Below are 9,928 nucleotides of genomic sequence, written 5' to 3'. Positions count from 1 at the left end.
TACAATGAGAGTGGAGAGCTCTGCACAGAGGAAATAAAACTCACTGGGTTTAGTAGCTAAAATATCAGGGGAAATTACTGTCTGGTTACAGCAGTAAGCTTCCCACAGCAGTTTCAGGTGCCTGCCTTTGGAGACCAGCCCCAAAGTAGAAACTCCTCTCGACTGCTCCTGAGAGAGGCAATTGGAACTTTAGGTGCTCAGGAAAGCGATTTCCTCTCCTAAGTCCTGGTTCACCTGCCCGAGCACCTACAGTGTTTATATTCCACCTCTCTCTCTGCTTTGCACGTTTGTATCAATAAAAGAAACTTACAAGGTCTTCCTCCAGTCTGAGCTGCATCCTCTCTGCACCCCCACACTCTCCCACCTGTTCACGTGTGCTGCTCCCCTCTCCTGCGCTGCTTCCTGGAACAGGGCTCATCCCTCGAGCGATAATCCGGGTACATCAGGTGCTTCCCCCAGTCCCTACGAGACGCTCTCACCATCACTGCTTGAGAGATTTCCTGGGATCGACTGCTCCCCTGCAGAAGCTCCCTATAAAAAGTGCCCCACCGAGCACGGCCCGCCCCTTGTCACCCTCACTGCCCACACCTGGGGCTGTCCCGCCCCTTGTCACCCTCACTGCCCACACCTGGGGCTGTCCCGCATGGGAGGGAAGCACGGGTGGAGCCACAGGCGGGCGCGCGGGGAGAGGAGGCGGGGCGAGCCGGGGGGCGGGGTCGGCGCGAGCAGGAGGGAGGGGCAGGTGCCCGCTCCGCTTCGCTGTGGGCTCTGGGGTTCTTTTGGGCTGGGTTTGGGGGACTGCGCACACCCTCCCCTGGTCACAGCCCCGCCCTAGCTCGCTGCACCCAGCTGCACTCCCCGTACCCCTTGCTCAGCTCCGCGGGGATCTGTGCCTCCTCTGAAGGTGGCAAATGTCTACAAAGCGAGTCGGGAAGCCAGAGAGCTGCAGCCCCCGGGCCCCGCCGCGGTTTCCCCGCCGTCACCCGGCACGTCCTGCCCCGCAGCACCGCTCCCGCTGCTGCCCTCGAACACAAGAACAAACCCCCGTGCCCCCAGCACAGGCCGGTCCCTCCCCGGCAGCCTCGGCAGCGCCGGGAGCGGCCGCAGCCCCCAACGCCGGGCGGGGCGCGCCAGGAGGTGCAGCGCGGGGCGGGGGCGGGTCCCGCGGCTGCGACCCCGCGGGGAAGGGACCCCCGGGCCGGCCCCGTCCGGCACCGCCGCTGGCCCTGCTCGGCCACCGCCCCTCGCCCACAGTTTTAACATTAGAGAGCCAAGTTTAATCCAGAGCCTGCAAGCTCCCACGTGCAGGGGATTTCCACAGACTTGTTATTTTTCTCTTTTTAATGACCACGTTGCTAAAGTCAGGGAAATACAATCAACATTCCCTAAACACCATCACTTCTACATCCACCTGTGATCAGGGGCCGAAGGGCAGCAGCCTGCCCTGGACAGGCTGCAGGGATGGTGTGAAGGCCACTGTTCCCCAGGTTTGAAGGACTCTGGCCATGATCCCCGGCCCATGGACAGAAAGCCCAGAGCCAACGGGAACTCCAGCCAGCTGCAGGCAGATGTTACTCCGTCCCAGTTTGCTGGGGGTGGGGACAAAGGTGCCCTTCCCCATTCAGAAGTGGAAGTTGTCCCCTGTGCAGAGCCTGCTCTGATCCTCGGCCTCGTGGGAGCCAATTCCCTTGTCCCAGCCCACTTCCTGCAGAGAAGAAAGGGAAAGATTGCACATAAGGAAGACAATTTTCCCTGGGAGGGTGGGGAGGCGGCCTGGTACAGAGAGGCTGTGGCTGCCCCATCCCTGCAAGTGGCCAAGGCCAGGCTGGATGTCTTAATAGAAAGTGTCCCTGCCTGTGGCAGGGGATGGAAGGAGATGATCCCTGAGATCTTTTCCAACCCAAACCACTCCAGGATCCCCGGATGATTCCACACTCTCTCTCTGCATTTATTTGGCCGATGGCCGCGGGAGAGGCAGAAGAGCGGCCGCGCCCACCCACCGCGCCCAGATTACCCCGGGGACGATCTCCGTCGGATCTGCCGCCGTGGGTCGCTTGCGGGGGGTGAAGGCGGCGGCGCAGCCCCGACAGCATCTCCAGGGCACGGCGGGACCGAGCGGGGCGGGGGCGGGAGCGGGAGCGGGGGCGGGAGCGGAGCGGAGCGGAATGGGGCGGGCGGGCACCGCGGCGTGAGCGCCTGGGATCCTCGCGCTCCGCCGCGCGCCGCGGCGCCGAGACGGGGCGGCACACGCCGGTGCCTGCCGCCGCCCACGAACCTGCCGCCCGCGCCCTACGCCGCCGAGCGCCCCGCCCCGTCCCCACAGCGGGAAGCGGCGCGGCGAGACGGCGCTGCGGGCGCGGGGCGGGGGTCCGGGTCGCGGCGGAGGTCAGGCAACAGGATAGACGCCTCTCTGAGGCGAGGGGGCCTCTCTCCGCCATCTTTAGTGTGGCCTCGGCTAAGATCCGGTCGTGGCGGCGCCATCTTGAGTGTGGCGTCAGGGCGAACTTCCGGACCGGGGCCGCCATCTTTAGTGTGGTCGTTCCGGTCCTGGCGGCGCCATCTTTACTGTGGGCTTGGCGGACTTCCGCGCCGGGGCTTGGAGGACTTTCGGTCGCTCTCTACTTCCGGTGACCGAGTTTACCCAAATTAGCGTCCCTCCTCGCTAATTTCTGCGCTTTCACCCCAAAAAATCTTCATGTTATTCCCCCCACACACACCCCGGGAGAGACGGGAGACCGCGAGTCCCGCCCTGCCGCCGGAACCGGCCCTTAACTCGAGCAGGGAGCCCTGCACCGGCACGAGAGCCACTGCGCATGCGTCGCCGCTCCCTCTCCTGGCTGCCCTTACTTACCACGTGATCGCCGGCGTCTTGCCAACGACTGCGCACGCGCCGCCGTCGCCACCTTGCCTGCCCCCCCCACCCCGCCGCCCGACCGCCCGGCTTCGCTTTCTTACTGCGGCTCCCCCTCCGCTTTTTCGGCTCCCTGGGGCTCCCCCACCCGCATTTTCGGATCCCCGTCTCACATTTTAGGGGTGATGACCCCGCAATTTACGGGTCGGGGGGCGGGAGGAGAGGAAACGGGGTGCCCAAGAAGGGGTTTCTTTTTTTTTTTTTTTTCTCTTTTATTTCATTTTCATTTTATTTCCTTTTTAGGTTTTTTTGCCTTTTTTTATTTTATTTTGTTTTTTTATATTTCCTTTTTTATTTCGTTTATTTTTTATTCTCTTTATTTTTCATTTTCTCTCCCAGTGCTCCCCAGTAACACCCAGTGCTCCTCAACAACCCCCAGTAACACCCACTGCTCCCCAAAAATTGACCCAAAACCGACCCAAATCACTCCAAAAGCTGACCCAAAACTGACCCCAAAAACTGACCCAAATCATCCCAAAAGCTGACCCAAAACTGACCCCAATCATCCCAAAAGCTGACCCAAAACTGACCCAAATCACCCCAAACAATGACCCCAAACTGACCCCAAAAACTGACCCAAATCATCCCAAAAACTGACCCAAAACTCTGCATTTGTTTGGCATCATTGCCTCTCAAAAACAACATCTCCGATTTAGTTGATTGCTAAAGCCATCATTTTAAAATCATCGCAGGAATTAAAAGGGACTGGAAAACACACAGAAATCATTCCTGCGCCCCCCAAATCATTAGGAATTGGAACCCGATTCCCTCATCTCTCTCCTTGTTCTTCTTGGCTGGAAAACCTGATGATCCCCACTGGTCTAAGGTTGATGGGGGGTTTTTGGGTGGTTGTTTTTGTGTTGTGGGGGGTGTTTGTGGTGTTATTCGGATTTTTTTATGTATTTTAAATGATTTTTAATAAAAACTAATTTTATGTGCAATTCTATGATTGTCCACAAAATAGCAGCAGTTCGATTAATTTTCAGTTGCAATTGCGTTTTTCTTTCGGCAAGTAGCGCTGTTAAAAATTTCTTTCAATGCAATTTCTTTCGTCAGCAAGTAACGAAGTTATGAATCTTTTAAGCTGCAGTTCCTGTTTTCTATCGCCAGGAAACAGTATATCATATCAAATATATGTGCAATTCCTTCTCTGAGTCACCGGGTAGCAGTGTTGCTATGCGATTTTTTACTTATTGGATTTTTTTGTTTTATAACCGTATTTGTTGGTGTAGTTCTTTTGGGAAATCGGATAATTGGCTTGTAATTGCTGAGTGGTATGAAAATTTACTTGTGTAATTAGGCTCTTCTCCTGATTTTAGTTCTCTAGGCTCTTCTCCTAAGAGAATAAAAATCAGGAGAAGAGCCTAAAGAAAATGAAAATCAGGAGAAGAGCCTAAAAAAATTAAAATCAGGAGAAGATCCCATAAAATTAAAATCAGAAGAAGAGCCTAAGAAAATGAAAATCAGAAGAAAAGCGTAAGAGAAATAAAATCAGGAGGAGAGCCTAAGAGAATTAAAATCAGGAGAAGAACCCAAGAGAATTAAAATCAGGAGAAGAACCCAAGAGAATTAAAATCAGGAGAAGAGCCTAAAAAAATTAAAATTAGGAGAAGAGAGTAAAAAAATTAAAATCAGGAGAAGAGCCAAAAAAAATGAAAATCAGGAGAAGAGCCTAAAAGAATTAAATTTAGGAGAAGAGAGTAAAAAAATAAAAATCAGGAGAAGAGCCTAAAATAATTAAAATTAGGAGAAGAGCCTAAAAAATAAAAATCAGGAGAACAGCCCAAGAGAATTAAAATCAGGAGAAGAACCTAAGAGAATTAAAATCAGTGGAAGAGCCTAACAGAAATAAAATCAGGAGAAGAGCCTAAAAAATGAAAATCAGGAGAAGAGCCATAAACGGAAAATCAGGAGAGAGCCTAAAAAAATAAAAAACAGGAGAAGAGCCTAAGAGAATTAAAATCAGGAGAAGAGCCTAAAAAAATGAAAATCAGGAGAAGAGCCTAAAAGAATTAAAATTAGGAGAAGAGTCTTAAAAAAATAAAAATCAGGAGAAGAGCCTTAAAAAATAAAAATCAGGAGAAGAGCCTAAAATAATGAAAATCAGGAGAAGAGCCTAAGAGAAATAAAATCAGGAGAAGAGCCTAAAAAAATTAAAATCAGGAGAAGACCCCAAGAGAATTAAAATTTAGGAGAAGAGCCTAAAAAAATTATAATCAGGAGAAGAGCCTAAGAGAAATAAAATCAGGAGAAGAGCCTAAGAGAATTAAAATCAAGAGAAGAATATAAAAAATGAAACTCAGGAGAAGAGCCTTAAAAAATGAAAATCAGGAGAAGAGCCTAAAAAAATAAAATAAGGAGGAGAGCCTAAAAGAAATAAAATAAGGAGGAGAGCCTAAGAGAATTAAAATCAGGAGAAGAGCCTAAAAGAATTAAAATTAGGAGAAGAGCCTAAAAATTAAAAATCATGAGAACAGCTCAACACAATTAAAATCAGGAGAAGAGCATAAAAAAATTAAAATTAGGAGAAGAGCCTAAAAAATGAAAATCAGGAGAAGAGCCTAAAAAAATTAAAATCAGGAGAAGAGCCATAAACTGCAAATCAGGAGAAGAGCCTAAAAAAATAAAAACCAGGAGAAGAGTTTTAAAAAAATAAAAATCAGGAGAAGAGCCTAAAAAAATAAAAATCAGGAGAAGAGCCTAAGAGAAATAAAATTTAGGAGAAGAACCTAAAAAAATTAAAATCAGGAGAAGAGCCTAAAAAAATTAAAATCAGGAGAAGAGCCTTTAAAAAATGAAAATCAGGAGAAGAGCCTTAAAAAATGAAAATCAGGAGAAGAGCCTTAAAAAATGAAAATCAGGAGAAGAGCCTAAGAGAAATAAAATCAGGATAAGAGCTTAAGAGAATTAAAATTCAGGAGAAGAACCTAAAAAAATTAAAATCAGGAGGAGAGCCTAAAAAAATTAAAATCAGGAAAAGAGCCTAAAAAAATGAAAATCAGGAGAAGAGCCTAAGAGAAATAAAATCCGGAGAAGAGCCTAAGAGAATTAAAATCGGGAGAGGAGCATAAAAAATTTAAAATCAGGAGAAGAGTCTAAAAAAATTAAAATCAGGAGAAGATCCCATAAAATAAAAATCAGGAGAAGATCCTAAAAAAAAAAAATCAGGAGAAGAGCCTTAAAAAATTAAAATCGGGAGAAGAGCCTAAAAAAATTAAAATCAGGAGAAGAGTCTTAAAAAACTAAAAATCAGGAGAAGAAACTTAAAAAAATAAAAATCAGGAGAAGAGCCTAGAAGAAATAAATGCAGGAGAAGAGCCTAAAAAAATTAAAATCAGGAGAAGAGCCTTAAAAAATAAAAATCGGGAGAAGAGCCTTAAAAAAATAAAAATTGGGAGAAGAGCCTAAAAAAATTAAAATCCGGAGAAGAGCCTAAAATAGAAAAAATCAGGAGAAAAGAAATAAAAAAATAAAAATCAGGAGAAGAGCCTAAAAAAAAAAATCAAGAGAACAGCCTAAAAAAATTAAAATGAGGAGAACAGCCAAAAAAATTAAAAATCAGGAGAAGACCCCAAGAGTATTAAAATCAGGAGAAGAGCCTAAGAGAATTAAAATCAGGAGAAGAGCCTAAGAGAATTAAAATCAGGAGAAGAGCCTAAAAAAATACAAATCAGGAGAAGAGCCTTAAAAAAATGAAAATCAGGAGAAGAGCCTAAGAGAATTAAAATCAGGAGAAGAGCCTAAAAGAATTAAAATTGGGAGAAGAGCCCAAGAGAATTAAAATCAGGAGAAGAACCCAAGAGAAGTAAAATCAGGAGAAGAGAGCAAGAGAAATAAAGGCAAGAAAAAAATAGAGGTTATTTCTAAAGCTGCAGTGCATCCTCGCTCCTCATGCTGCCTCCCCGACTCACCTCCAATGCCTGGACGCTTCCAGAAGTTACCCGGATGGCACCTGCCATCACTAAAGCTCAGTGCCTTGCTGCTCATCCTTTTAAAACTCGGAGATTGCAGACAAGGACAGCTCAAGACGACCAATCTGAGTCAGTCACGCCATCGTGAGGTGGTTCCTGCGGTCAGGACATTACTCTGAGTCAACTACGAGAAAAAAAACCATAACCAATATGTGAGTTGTGTGGCACGGGGCTCGAAACCCAGTGATCCCCCTACTCACCGGCACCAAGGTCCTGACCAGAGTCAGACACTATGGCTGTCATCTTCTGGGATACCTGAGTGAGCAAGAGACAAAATTAGAGGGCATCTCTAAAGCTGCAGTGCATCCCCACTCCTCCTGCTGCCTCCCCAACTCACCTACAAGGCTCCTCTCTCTTCAGCTGCTCCCAAGACCGCCCCTGCAAATGAAATGGGCAAAAGCTCAAACACTCAGCTCTCAAACATTTAGGGATTGCTCACAAGGAAAGCCAAAACCTCTAAACCCTAGACACTGCTTCCTACTCTACCCAGTCGCGACCCTATACACCCAAGCAGGGCATCACAAGACCATCCTGCTCACAGACTGGACAGCCATCGGCTCCACTGTCTAAGGGAACTGACATGTTGACGTCAGACTCCGAGCCATATTCCATCTACCCACTGATCCATGGAGCAAGGCAGAGCAAATCCAGGCTGACCACAAGTGAGACACCCCACACCTGTGACCACACACACCATGTGACACAAAACACGCACGAGAGAAAAGACGTGACACACACCAGAACTGCTCTGCCCTGCACACAGGAATCCAATGATAAAAAGTAAGCCCTTCCTTTGATGCATCCAAATAACCTGTCACAGGATACCCCCTGCACCGGAATAATTGCAAAAATCCCTCCAGGCGAGGCACAGACTTGCACCCACTCCCAACCCCTCGCTGGGTCTTTGCCCTGCACTTATCTTTCCGAGAGCAGGGGATGCGATGCCATCTTTGATGCAGAGGAGGGGCACCTGGGCTGCCTCAGAGGTTCCTGCCATCGTCAGACTACTCGGAGTCAACTGAGAGAAAGAAAACCAGACACCAGATCTGAGCAGTTTGACACGTGGCCCCCGCCCCGATCATCCCTCTGGGATGATCATTTCCGACTGGGGGAACTCGGGATGGAGCAGGGAGGGACTGCAAAGTGACTGGGATGGGAATGGGATGCACAGGGGAAAGGAGCACAACGCACTGGGGAGGAACTGGGGCAGTGGGGAGGGACTGGGATGGGACTGGGGACACTTCAATGGGGGTTGAAAGCACTGGGTGCGACTAGGGGCACTGGGCTGAGACTAGGGGCACTGGAGAGGGACTGGGGGTAGTAGGGAGGGACTGGGATGGGACTGAGGGCACTGGAGATGCTCCCAGTCCCACCCCAGTGCCCCCATTCTCATCCCAGTCCCTTCCCACTTCTCTCAGTGCAAGCCAGTGCACCCATTCCTTCCCTAGTGTCCTCCTGCAGCGCAACCCAGTCCTTCCCCAGTTTGCCCAGTCCCAGCCCAGTCCTTTCCCACTGCCCCCAGTCCCATCCCAATTCCCTCCCCAGTGATCCCAGTCCCCTCCCAGTGGTACCCCAGGGTGTCCTAGTGCCTCCCCAGTGCCTCTCAGTCCTATCCCAGTGCCTCCAGTCCCTCCCCAGAGAATCCCCGTCCTAGCCCTGTTCCCCCAAGCGCCCCCAGGACCTCTCCAGTGCCCTCAGTTGTACTGGGAAGGGACTGGGAATCACTTAGGAGGGACTGGGATGGGACTAGGCAAGCTGGGGAAGGACTGGGTTGAACTGCAGGAGGACACTTGGGAGGGAAAGGAGGTGGTGGGTTGCAGTGGGGGAAGTGGGGAGGGACTGGGATGAGAGTGGGGGCACAGGGGTGGGACTGGGAGCACTGGTGGCACTGGGCTAGGACTGGGGGAACTGGGGAGGGAGCAGGGAGGGACGGCGAGGGGGCTGGGAAAGGGAACTGGGATGGTACTGGGATGGGAATGGGATGCATGGGAGAAAGGAGCGGAATGCAGTGGGGAGGGACTGGGAGCAACGGGAAAGCCACTGCAGGGCCTGGGATTGGACTGGGGAGGGACTGCAAGAGGACTGTGACAGGACTGGGGAGTGGGCCTGGTATGGGACTGGGATGCACAGGGGGAAAGAACCGGGATGCCCTGGGGAGGGACTGAGATCATGGGAGGGCTGGGGATGGGTCAGGGGCACTGGGGAGGGAACTGGGATGGGACTTGGATGTTCTAGGGAGGGAGTGGGCTGCATCGGGGAAAAGGACTGGCATGCACTGGGAGGGACTGGGGGCAGTGGGGAGGGATGGGGATGGGACTGGGGACACTGGAGAGGGACTGGGGGCACTGGGGGGATTTGGGCTGGGAGTGGGGGCACTGGGGTGGGACTGGGAGCACTGGTGGCACTGGGCTAGGACTGGGGGGACTGGGGAGGGAGCAGGGAGGGACTGCGAAGTGACTGGGATGGGAATGGGATGCACAGGGGAAAGGAGCACAACGCACTGGGGAGGGACTGGGGGCAGTGGGGAGGGACTGGGATGGGACTGGGGACACTTCACGGGGGTTGGATGCACTGGGTGCGACTAGAGGCACTGGGCTGAGACTAGGGGCACTGGAGAGGGACTGGGGGTAGTAGGGAGGGACTGGGATGGGACAGAGGGCACTGGAGATGGACTGGGGAGAACTGGGCTGGCACTGGGGGCACTGGACTGCAACTGGGATTCTCAGGGGAGGGACTGGGGAAAGTGGGATGGAACAGGGGTCATTGGGGAGGGATTGGGGACAGTGGGACTACAGGCACTGGGATGGGACTGAGGTCAGTGGGGAGGGAACTGGGATGGGACTGGGAGCACTGGGAAAGGGACTGCAGGGACTGGGATAGGACTGGGAAGGGACTGCAAGGGGACTGTGAGAGGACTGGGGAGGGGACTGGAGAGCGTGCCTGGGATGGGCCTGAGAATCTCTGGGGAGAGACTGGGACCACTGGGATGGGACTGCTGTCACTGGGATGGGATGCAGTTGTACTGGGAAGGGACTGGGGAGGGACT

At 51.2% G+C, this 9,928-nt stretch overlaps 1 long non-coding RNA gene across 1 annotated transcript; it reads right to left on the bottom strand.

Annotated features, from left to right (window-relative positions):
- Positions 1 to 1,275: 1,275 nt before the first annotated feature.
- LOC120322732 lies at positions 1,276 to 2,055 on the bottom strand. The gene is made up of 2 exons (XR_005562604.1): positions 2,015 to 2,055; positions 1,276 to 1,705 (listed from the first exon to the last, which is right to left on the bottom strand). It is a non-coding gene; the product is annotated as an uncharacterized LOC120322732 (long non-coding RNA).
- Between the last annotated feature and the right edge of the window lie 7,873 nt (positions 2,056 to 9,928).

Source organism: Pipra filicauda, unplaced genomic scaffold, assembly GCF_003945595.2.
Source record: "Pipra filicauda isolate LSUMZ 115617 unplaced genomic scaffold, ASM394559v2 scaffold1487_size12083_pilon, whole genome shotgun sequence".
Classification (NCBI taxonomy): domain Eukaryota; kingdom Metazoa; phylum Chordata; class Aves; order Passeriformes; family Pipridae; genus Pipra; species Pipra filicauda.
Note: the sequence above shows the minus strand (reverse complement) of the source record. Positions and strands in the feature narration are given on the sequence as shown.